Below are 12102 nucleotides of genomic sequence, written 5' to 3'. Positions count from 1 at the left end.
GGGGGATTTGATATCAGCCTTCAACTACCTGAAGTGGGGTTCCAAAGAGGATGGAGCTCAGCTGTTCTCAGTGGTGGCAGATGACAGAACAAGAAGCAATGGTCTCAAGTTGCAGTGGGGGAGGTCTAGGTTGGATATTAGGAAACTCTGTGTCACTAGGAGAGTGGTGAAGCACTGGAATGGGTTACCTAGGGAAGTGGTGGAATCTCCATCCTTAAAGGTTTTTAAGACCTGGCTTGATAAAGCCCTGGCTGCGATGATTTTGTTGGGGTTGGTCCTGCTTTGAGCAGGGGATTGGACTAGATGACCTCCTGAGAGCTCTTCCAACCCTAATCTTCTATTATTCTAATTGGGGCATTAGATATTACTCTAAAGAAGACAGTTATGGTGTTTCCTCTTGCTTCCATTAAAGTCAATGGAAAATTTACTGCTGACTTTACTGAGAGCAGGATTAGGGCCAATGTGTACATTTCTATATTTTATAAATGTACATGGATCTAGAATGTTGTTGCAAGATCTTTTCAATCATTGGGAGTAGAGAGTGCTCAGACCTTAGTGAGGCTCTCAGCGTTTTCCAGCATTCTTCTCCTCCCCCTCCTATTTCTCCCACTTGAGTAGGGTTATCATATTTGAACATTCAAAAAAAGGACATTCCATGGGGGGGTGTCGGTCCCGCCCCCTCTCCACTCAGCCCCGCCACCACACCGCTCCTCACCTCCTGGCCCGCCGCTGCGTTGCTGCATCCCTCCTCAGTCCCCCACCCACTGCTTGCCTCCTCCCACCTCATAGAATATCAGGGTTGGAAGGGACCTGAGGAGGTCATCTAGCCCAACCCCCTGCCACTCACCTCCTCACTCCCCTGCCAGAAACCCCCATGCCCGCCCCAAGAACCCCCCCCCCCGCCATTGGCTCACAGCTTCTTGCCTCCTCACCCCCACCCGCCCACCTGCCACTGGCCTCTTCAACCGCCGCTGGCCTTTTCACCCCGCCCCGCTCACCTACCCCTCACTTACTCAACCCCCATTGCTCACCATTCACCTTTTCACCTCCCCCCCCACGCCTACTCACCCCTCCTGCCACAGGTCCCTCTGGCTCCTAGGATTAGGGGCAGATGAGGGATCTCCACGTGCTGCGCTCGCCACAAGCGCAATGTCAATGGCTCCCATTGGCCGGGAAAAGCACCAATGGGAGCTGTCGGAGCTACGGAGCGGGGCTTGCAGGTGCCGGCAGCACGCAGAGAGCCCTCTGCGCCCCTCCCCACCCAACCCTAAGAGCTAGAGGGACTTGCTGGGGGGCGAGGTGGGGAGTCCTGGCGGTGCTTGCAGGTCCTTCTGGCTCCTTGGGACGGAGACGGAGGAGTCTCTGCCTGCTGCTGGTGCCTGCAAGCCCCATCCCCGCAGCTCTGATTGGGCAGTCCCCCTCTGCCTCTGTGCCTAGGGGCCGCCCACACTGCAGGCTCCTTCTGGCGGGCGGGCGCCGGGAGCTGCCCCAGGAAGCGCTGCCAGCCCCGTGACTTTGGACTTGGGGTTACCATACGTCCGTATTTTCCCAGACGTTTTTAGATATTTAAAAATTCCTCCCGGATGGCGATTTAAGAAAAAAAGCCGGACATATCCGGGAAAATACGGACGTGTGGTAACCCTACACTTGAGGTCCAAACCACCTTCCAAACTGCTTATATTAGAGATACAGAGGGGCAGTGGCTACTATTCCAGCCTGTAGGCTGAAGTAGTAGCTGCAGAGAGACTGTGCTCTAGCCTCACTGCCTACCCATGGATTTGAGTTGGTGGATTTTATTTTTCAAACGCCTACATAGAGGCTGCAGGCAGCGATGAATTTTACTCTGTTATTTAACTAGAGGATGCATTGCTAAAATACTTTAGTATTCACTGTGTACAAGCCAGTTTAAAATATTGATAATTTAAGTGCCTAAAGGCCAACCAAGAATGGGTCTGCTGGTGCACAGAGTAGGAGACAGTCCCTGCCCTAAAGAGCTTACAATCTAAATAGACATGACAGACCCGGTTGGGTGAGGGGCAGAACACACCAGCAGAGTGAACAGTGGGTTGACAACAAATGTCATGTTAGTGCAATGATTTCTTTCTTTCTTGGTGTGTTTAGTTAGGAGGGCATCAGCTAAATGGAAAGAACAGGAAAGGGAAGAGGGGACATTGAAAGGAAGAGGAAGAAAGGGTAAGAGGAGTGATGCAGAGGTGAAGAGACTGTGGGGAAGAGGGAGGGTGGGAGCAAATAGTCAATCAGCACAAGGTAGAGAAAGTCCAATCAGAACTGTAGAAAGATTTCCAAAGGTCCCTTCTTTGTCTACTTTTGCCCCTACTGAGTCCTAGCTGGTTCCTCTTTGCAGCTTTCTCCCAAGCCTATGTGTGTGGGGAGTGGGGGTGAAGGGGAGATACCTCCTGGGTCCTAATGCCCCCAGAGTTGGAAATAAATACCTTACATCTCTTGGCATTTATTGACCACTAATCATATGTAATCCCTTTAATTAAAGAAAAATAGCTTATCATCATCCTCACGTTACTATAAAGGTGCTCTGTCTGTCTTTGTTCACCCTATACCTCTTGATTGTCTTTTCATACAGCGGTACTGTCGTTCTCTTGTACTTAAGTTTCTTCCACTTGCTGTACAAAAGTCCCGCCAGATTTTTCCAGTGTTTTAATGAGACATAATAATCTGAACATCTCGAACCATTTTCAACTTGAATAGGACAGGGAGAGATGATGTTCCCTGTCTTTCCACTCCCATTCAGGAGTGTTTTTAATTTTAACCCTTTGAACCATAGTGGCAAAATTCAAAACCTCTTCCCATATACCTTTGGCCCTAGAGCATATCCATTACTGGCAAAATCCTGTTCATGTGAGTAATGGGATGTGAATAGGGGAGCATTAATTGGCCCAACATATGTGACACAATTTATTTCTCTGCCCATTTGACAAGGAAACTTTATTTCTTTTGCAACCAATTTGTTGCATGTGCACATTAAGATTTAAAAAGTCGGGTTTTTTTGTTTCAAGTTTCATCTTTATCCATATACATTTCACTGTGGTTTGATATTTAGAAAGTTTAAGCTGTTAAAATACTATATTTTATGCTTGTTGACTTACTATTAATTGGAGAAAACTAAGTTTTATTTTGTTTGTGGCTCATGAATGAATCATTACATCCCATTTAAATTGGAGGACATGTAAATATTAGGAGACTGTTTTGAAAAATTGTGCTTATAGAATTGTGATTTCAAAAATGCTCATGCAATTTAGGTGCCTCATTCTTGTGTAGTTACTACAATTGTATTTTTATGCCAGATAGTTTTGGTTGCATGGTTGTCATAAGCATACATACACCGTATATAGGCTAACTTGCATACCAAATATTGGAACAATATAGTAGTCTAACACTAAGATAAGTTTCTATAGCATGTATAAGTAATTGATGCAACTGCTTTACCCATCTTCATAAGAAATCTTACATAATGTAAATCTAATTTCAGGTGAAGAAATTTTCAGAGACGCTTATACAGAAGCAGCAAGGATTGAATGAAAACTTGAAACAGAAAGAACCAACTATACACGTTCTTTTCCAGGTATATTAATTTTGCTTTTATAATTGTGCCTTAACTTAAAATTTGATGACTCAACCTTGGAAACAATGTTAGTTTACTAATGGCATGGTATTTCTTTGTTATAATCATAAAAATACTAGAAGAATTGCACTCTTGCTTTAGTCTTAAGTAAACAACCAAAACAAAAACTGGTTAAGAACATATTCTAGCAGATAATCTGCACATGAACTATATATTAATTTCCATATTCCCTGTCCACCTGACACTTGTTCAGTTGCATGAAATGGCACTCTGATTGATTAATTATTTGTGTTTATGGTGGTACCAACCGAGATCAGAGCCACATTTCTCTAGGCACTATACATACATAGTAAAAGATAATTGCTGCCCCTAAGAGTGTACAAAGGCTGGAAGAAAGTAAATTTTATCTGGTTTTACAGAGAGGTAAGTGTTTTGCCAGTTAGAGGAGATATACCGTAATTTTTTAGAATGAATTAATATATAAGCATGGATGACTCTTATGTTTCAGGTAGTATTGTTTAGTTTCTATGATTTGTCATTGTTGCCTATAAACATAATTTAGAAGCATGGGAAAATAGCACTTTGTGAAATCCATTCACACACATGGCAGGGTGGATTAAGCAGAGGAATGTAGACAGGACTCAAGTTCATCAACATCAGTTCTGCAAACCCAGGAACTTGAGTCTGTGGTGTACACTCAGAGATGAAGATAGCTCCATGCCCTACAGAAAGGTGGAAGGATGCCCAGGGTTGTTGCTAATGTACCATGGCCGAGACCATCACCAAAGTTAGTGATCAGTTCAGTCATATGAGTGGGAACAAGACCTATTGTCTAACCCCCACTTATCCTGTTGGTATCTAAAGCCAGTCAAATTTGAAATTGGTTCCTGTGAAGATTTCAGATTAAACACTTTAACTGGAGAATTTGTTTTGATTCGAGATTTTTGTTTGAAAAATTTGTTTCAAGTTGAAATTTTCATTTCAGTCTTCGAAAACGAAAAATTTCAGTTTTCAGATTTGTGATATTCTCTGTCCCTGCTGCCCCTTACTTTTACTTAGATTAAACTACACTGCAGTAATTTTGAAGCATTCAAATGAAACACTGCTTTGTGCAGAACAGAGTCAGCCTGTGGGACTTGCCTTCACAGGAGGTCACTGAAACAAACATTGTGGCTGGATTTTTAAATGAGCTATATAATTTTGACCATTAGTAACACCTACAGCTACTCAAGCTAAGAGATGAGAGTAACCACGTTTCATGGTTCAAAGCATGGCATGATTTTTTTTTATCACTTGAGAATGTGGGGTTAGGAAGGAATTTCTCATATGCAGAATTGGGGTTGTTGAGATTTTGTTTTGGGGTTTTTTGGAGTGGGGGAAAGAGGGAAAAGTCCCTTTTCTCTTCAGTATCTGATACTGAACACTATTGGAAGAAACTGAATGCTGAATTGCCTGCGCCAAAAGATCTGTTCTAAGTTCCTTTGGTTTAACTGTCACTGTTTATTTGCAATACAATACACAGTGCCTGAATTCCCTGCATACCAAATATATCTTATTATGTAATGTTTATTTTGTTTATACAATAACGATGATTTTGGCATGCAGTTTATTTATAAAATGGTTTTGCTGCAACTGCCTTGATTGCAGTGAAAATAGTTCCTCATAAAGTCTCCTCAACCTTTATGGATGAGGACTCAGGCTTTATTGCACATTTATCAAGCTACTACTAAAAGGCACCAACTGTATCATACCAGTAAATAACATCCTCTGTAGATGTTCTCAGAACTCCTAAAGAGGAATTGCTTGGGTCATTTTATCGATGCCCATTTTCATGCCTTTATTTACAGCAAGAGAATAGCTTTGGTGCTGAGGGTCTGCTCCTAAAACATTAGGCCTGCTTGGATTATCATTTTTCAAGTTACTTTACACATAATGTTGAGAGCCATTCAGTAATAGATGCTTAATCCATCTCTAAATTAATGAACAGCAAAAACAGGATTCAGGATGGGCTAGCATGTCAGGTTTCAAGCTGCTTTCTTGAAAGGCCATCTTTTATTGGAGATAACACCGATGACTAGGTCAGTTTTTTTTATCTTGGATTTCCACCACAGCACGTCAATACATGACTTGTGAGACTATCCAGTTCCTTTCAGTTTCTAGCCACAGGTTTAAAATGATCTTAGTCACACATTTGTTCTGCATTTTAACAGCTATATAAAAACTGAAAAGAAGTTGAATAGTAAATTTTCTTACACTGGAAATATTGTTAAACTGCTTCTACTTCCGATGCCCTATATGAAATTATCCTAAAACCACACTGCTCTCTAGTTACACCTCAAATAGGAACCCACTAACTCTTCCATTTTCCAGGTTAAATAATACTACTCTTTAATTTATATATGATGAGAGATTGCAAAGGACATTATAGGCCTGATTGTGCAAGGTCTCAAGTGCATAAAAAAATAAGAATGGGCATACTGGGTTAGATCAATGCTCCATCTAGTCCAGTATCCTGTCTTCCGACAGTGGCCATTGCCAGATGCTTCAGAGGGAATGAACAGAACAGGGCAATTTATCGAGTGATCCATCCCTAGGGTTGCCAGGCATCCAGTTTTTGACCAGAACGCCTGGTAGAAAAGGGACCCTGGCGGCTACAGTCAGCCCAGCTGACCAAGCCACTAAAAGTCCGGCTGGCTGCAGCATCTGGCGCCACATGGCTCCCGGAAGCGGCTGGCATGTTCCACCGGCTCCTAGGTGCAGGGGCGGTCAGGGGGGCAGCTCCCCGCTCTGCCCCTGCCCGTGGTGCAGGGGCTGCCCCAAGCACCAGCTCCACAGCTCCCATTGGCTGGGAACTGTGGCCAATGGGAGCTGTGGGGGCGGTGCCTGCGGACAGGGGTAGTACATGGAGACCCCCTGGCCCTGGCCGCCCCTGTGCCTAGGAGCTGGAGGGACATGCCATTGCTTCCCAGGAGCCACTTGAGGTAAGCGCCACTGGGAGCCTGCGCCCTCACCTCCTTCCACACCCTAAGCCTCTGCCCCAGCCTTGAGCCTCCTCCCAGAGCCCTGAGCCTCCTCCCGCATCCAAACTTCCTCCCAGAGCCCATGCTCCGCACCCCCTCCTGCATCCCAATCCCCTCCCCTGGTCCAAACCTCTCGGCGCCAGCCTGGAGCCCTTTCCTGCACCCCAAACCCCTTATCCCTGGCCCCACCCCAGAGCCTGCACCCCTAGCTGGAGCTCTCACTCCCTTCCACATTCCAACACCCCCTGCCCTAGCCTGGTGAAAAAGAGCAAGTGAGCGAGGGTGGAGGAGAGTGAGCAACCGAAAGAGCGGGGATGGAGTGAGCGGAGGGTTGGGCTCACAGAAGAGCTAGGGGCAGGGCCTTGGGGGCATGGCAAGAGTGTTCAGTTTTCTGCAGTCAGAAAGTTGGCAACCCTATCCATCCCCTGTCATCCAGTCCCAGCTTCTGGCAGTAAGAAGTTTAGTGACACCTAGAGCATGGGATTGTATCCCTGACCATCTTGGCTAATAGTCATTAATGGACCTATCCTCTGTGAATGTATCTAATTATTTTTTTAACACAGTTATATTTTTGGCCTTCACAATATCCCTTGGCAATGAGTTCCACAGTTTTGACTGTGCCTTATGTAAAGTACTTCCTTATTCTTGTTTTAAACTTGCTGCCTATTAATTTCATTAGGTGGCCCCTAGTTTTTGTGTTATGTGAAGAGGTAAATAACACCTCCTTATTCACTTTATCCATACCATTCTTGATTTTGTAGACCTCTATTATATCCTCTCCAGTCATCTCTTTTCTAAACTAAACAGTCCCAGTCTTTTTAATTTCTCCTCATACGGGCTCTGTTCCATACCACTATCATTTTTGTTGTCCTTTTCTGTATTTTTTCCAATTCTAATATCTTTTTTGAGGTGGGGCAATCAGAAATGCATGCAGTATTCAAGGTGTTGGTTTACCATGGATTTTATATGATGGCATTATGTTACTTTCTGTCTTTTATTATCTAACCCTTCCTAATCTATCTCGTTCCTAGAATTCTGTTAGCTTTTTTGACTGCTGCTGCACATTGAGCAGATGTTTTTAGAGGACTATCCACAATGAGTCTAAGATTTTCTAGAGTGGTGACCCCATCATTTTGTATGCGTTGGGGATTGTTTTCCAGTGTGCATTTCTTTGCATTTATCTGAATTGAATTTCATCTGCCATTTTGTTTCTCAGTCAACCAGTTTTGTGAGATCTGTTTATAACTCTTTGCAGTCAGCTTTGGACTTAACTATCTTGAGTAATTTTGTGTCTGCAAATCATGTCACCTCACTGTTTACCCCTTTTTCCAGATCATCGCTGAATGTTTTGAACAGCACTGGTCCCTCAACTCCCATTGAAAAACATTTCAAGTAAATGTACTCAGCACTAGAGCTGGTCAGGAAATTTTTGATAAACCTTTTTCTGTTTGAAAAATACTGTACATTGAAACCAAAACTTTTACCGAGAAAGGATTGGTTTTGGCAAATTTCCCATTTCAATTTTTTTTTTAAGTTTTCCAATTGTCAAACTCTTCATTATGGCATTGTCAGAACAAAGTACATTTTTTTTTCAGTTTGAAATGACTTTATTTTAAAAATTTAAGATAATTTATAATAAAAAAATAAAATAAAATAACTTAAAACCAAACTGGAATGTTTCATAATTATCAAAATGAAACATTTTGATTGACCCAAACTGAATTTTTTTCCACTTTGCCAACATTTTTGAGATTTTTTTGACTTTCTGTTCCAATTTAGGATGGGGAAAACTTTTCCTGTCCTGGAAAAAATTGAGATTTAGGGGGAAAAAAAAATTCTGCCCAGCATCTCACAATAGATTCAGCACTGTGCAGATTTGAATCCTACTTATATTAGAAGCTCTTTGGGGCAAGGACTGCCATTTTGTACACCACCTACCACAATGGGGTCCTGGTGCGCGATTGGGGCTCTTAAGCACTACAGTAATTCAAATAATACATAATGATACAAAAGCTAGACAGAAATAAATGTTCGACTGACTGATTACAGTTACAGCAAGGACTGGGTTCTAACCACCATAAGAGACTTCTGCACTACTTTGGCATACCAAAGGCTTGCTGCATGTAATTTTATTATTAGAGTGCCTAGAAGGCCCAGCTGTGTTTGAATCTCAGTTGTTCTGGACATTGTACAAACATATAGTAAGGCAGTCCTTGCCCCAAAGAGATTACACTTCGAGGAGACAAGACACACAAAAGGAGGGAGGGGAAATAGAGGTGCAGAAGGAGGAAGTGACTTGCCCATGGTCGCACAGCAGGCCAGTGACAGAGCCAGAGATAGACTCCATGTCTCCTGAATGCCAGTCGAAGGCTCTATCGGTAGAGGGACTACAATGCCTCCAGATGAGTCATTGCAAGAGATCAAATGGACAAAAATTATACTTTCACACATGTTTTCTCTTTCTCTGTTGCCATCTATAATGTTCTGCCATCACTTTATCGCTTTTTTTGAATGCAGGTTCTTTTTCTCTCTCCTTAGTTGCCATGTTTTTGACACGTTTGTGGTTGACAAAGATTCTTCTGCCATATTTTACTTTTGAGATTTTATTTCCTGGTTTTGCCTCAGGATACTTTATATTTTATAGTCTGATTTTTTTTTCCTCCCCACTTCTTTTTTCTTGGTTTTGCAACAGTTTTTCTGCTCTTCTTCTTAGTCCATTTTTTAATATTGTTTTGGTTTGTTTTTATAATTTCTAGACACCAAATGGGATTCATGTCATTCTTAGTTCCTTTGGCCTGACACAGAAATGCTGTGTGTCAACTGAGACAGATACACAAATATCTGTTTAATACAGCTACTTTGAGGCACATTGGAATTAATTTTCTTTTATATTTATGCCTCTAACAGTATACCCATTGCCTCCCTCGCTCCCCTTCCTGGATTAGGCCAGTTTTGCAAGTTCCCTGCCTCCTTTTCCCAGAAGAAGAATCTACTCCAACAGAAATTTCTCAGTATGTTCCCCTCTCAGGGTATCACTTATTTTAACTTAATGTCCTTTTAATCCTAGCCTCCCTGGCCTTCAATTCAGGGTTTACAAAAGTTCTTCCAACAGCTGGCTTCAATACCAGTTTGCCCCTTCAATTTAGCCTTTCACCACAGTTCCTGCAACTTCTCTCCAGCTCCCTGGCTGTCTTCCTGACTGCTAATGAGCATCTTGCAGCAATATCACCCCCTACACCCTCCCTCCACAACTTCCCCTATAAAAGGTCTGTTTTCTTCCTTTTAGGTCTGTCCACGGGACGTCCTTCCTGTCCAGACAGAGCTCTCTGTCTCTATATTCCCTGTCTTTCTTTCCCAGAGTAACAATTAATCATCCTCTGTCAAACTCCCTTATTGGTAGAGTATTCCAAACAAATTCCCCCATCTTCCAGGGCCTAATTAATCAATTAACTTAGGGTTGAATCATTCAGGCATAGGTGCCTGGGCCCTGTCTTAATCCCCAGGGTCAATCACCCTGTGACAGTCTTTATTGGGATAGTGCAATACTTAAAAATATCCCTTGCAATTGGCCTTTTAATTCCAATATTGTGTAGAAAAGGCCTCACTTGACTATTGTTAAGCCAAATCTGATATTGCCATATGAATGTGGGTATTGCAGTGCAAGTTCTACATGGTTTATAGAGCACTTCAGTATACTTTGTGCAGATCCTCTGATTTGACACTTCATATCCTACTGGGAAGATTAGGCTGAACACGTTTTTGCATTCAGCGTTTACTGGTCAGTTTCTCTCATTTCTCTCCACCCAACTTTAAAAAGAAAAAACATCAGAAGCTACATTTGGTATAATAACCATGTATTTTGTTTCTGTGACCTCTCTGGCACTTGCCCTGAGTTTTAGACAACGCCATACATTTAACAGACAACTGGAAAAACTCAGGAATGGAAGTTTTGTTTTGAAAATCTTAAACTTCCAATTACTGTCCCTTCTTTGTATGTCTGTTTGGAGCCTACCATGTTCTAGATGTTACTGCAAATGATTTAATTAAGTTAGCACATGAGTTTCCTTTGGATATCATTATTAGATTTTTACATCTGAGGCCATTTGTGTAGACAGATTGAAAATTTAAAGTTTGTGGGTCTATCCATTGCATTTGTAAAACCCCATTTATACATATAGATACAGGTTTTTTCTGTTTAGGATATTTGCCTGCAAATATTGTGGGTACAGTTAAAATAGCTCAGCCACCCTCAAAGCCAAACTTTAAAATTGCACCTGCAAGTTTTGCTTACATAGGGCTGAATCCAATTCCTATAGAAGTCAGCAGGAAGATTCCTGCTGACTTATACTGTATTTGAACCAGGGCCATAGATTGTTGCAATGAGCAGTAATTCAGGTTTCCCATGCACAGCTGTTCACGTGTGGAAAAGCCTAGAACAGTTCTAAGGATGGTCTTTGAAAATTTGTCACACTTATTCTGAAAGCTTGACTTCTCCCATGATGGAAGAACTGTCACAGTAGTGAAATCAGAGTCCACAGACCCAATCTTCTTCTTTTTCATCAAAAGTAACATCTGACCAAACTATTAAACTAACAGCATGGCTTTTCCCCTTACTTAGCCACAGGGTACAACTCTCAGGTCTTTAGCTGATGCTAATCTAATGCTGAACCCCACTGAGGGCGAAAAGTTGCTGCATAATGATTAGCAATGATTAGCAAATAACTGTTTAAATTAGAAATCAGTATGATTGCTGGGAAATGGCTAAATTTTTGTAGTCTGCAATTAAAGTGCAAAAGATTTTTGGAAATCCGTATATTTAGTACTGTGGGTTTAAGCAAAAGCAGCTATAATCTGGTGTTCACTAAAGTTCTCACAATGGATTTTTGGTAATGCAATGTACAGCAGTTGGGGGGGGGGGATAGCTCAGTGGTTTGAGCATTGGCCTGCTAAACCCAGGATTGTTAATTCAGTCCTTGAGGGGGCCATTTAGGGATCTGGGGCAAAAAAACAAAACAAAACACCTGTCAGGGACTTGGTACTTGGTCCTGCTAGTGAAGGCAGGGGGCTGGACTCAATGACCTTTCAAGGTCCCTTCCAGTTCTATGAGATAGTTAGATCTCCAATTATTATTATTATTATTATTAGATTGGCTCTTTAATATAGAAGACTTCATAAATGTAGCATTACTAGAGAACTTGGACTAGCATCTGAGGTTTGAGGATCCCTTCACATCATCTCCAGTCAAGAAGGTTGTTTTAGGTTTTGACCTTTGGGTTTTGACTTATGCATTTCAGTAGTCCCATTTAAGTAGAGATGTGTGTTCACAGGATCAGCCCCTTATTAATAAGAGTCCAGAAGTCCATTCTGTCCTGAAGAAGATTCACTTAAATATTCCAAATATTTTAACATTTCATATTGTGTCAAGTTTATTTGGATGTCTTTCACACTCCTCCCTGACTGGAGCAGGGCTTTTATCATTAGAAA

At 42.2% G+C, this 12102-nt stretch overlaps 1 protein-coding gene across 4 annotated transcripts in view; it reads left to right on the top strand.

Annotated features, from left to right (window-relative positions):
- The window catches only part of SMPD3 (sphingomyelin phosphodiesterase 3), a 245056-nt gene that overhangs the window by 83709 nt on the left and 149245 nt on the right, over positions 1–12102 (top strand). For all 4 annotated transcript variants that reach the window (XM_065567586.1, XM_065567587.1, XM_065567588.1 and 1 more), the window contains exon 2: positions 3506–3598. The gene's annotated coding sequence lies outside the window, so the exon portion shown is untranslated. The remainder of the gene's footprint in view (positions 1–3505; positions 3599–12102) is intronic.

The sequence above is a fragment of the Chrysemys picta genome, chromosome 14 (assembly GCF_011386835.1).
Source record: "Chrysemys picta bellii isolate R12L10 chromosome 14, ASM1138683v2, whole genome shotgun sequence".
In the NCBI taxonomy this organism is placed as follows: domain Eukaryota; kingdom Metazoa; phylum Chordata; order Testudines; family Emydidae; genus Chrysemys; species Chrysemys picta.
This window is presented reverse-complemented; position numbering and strand designations above follow the sequence as displayed.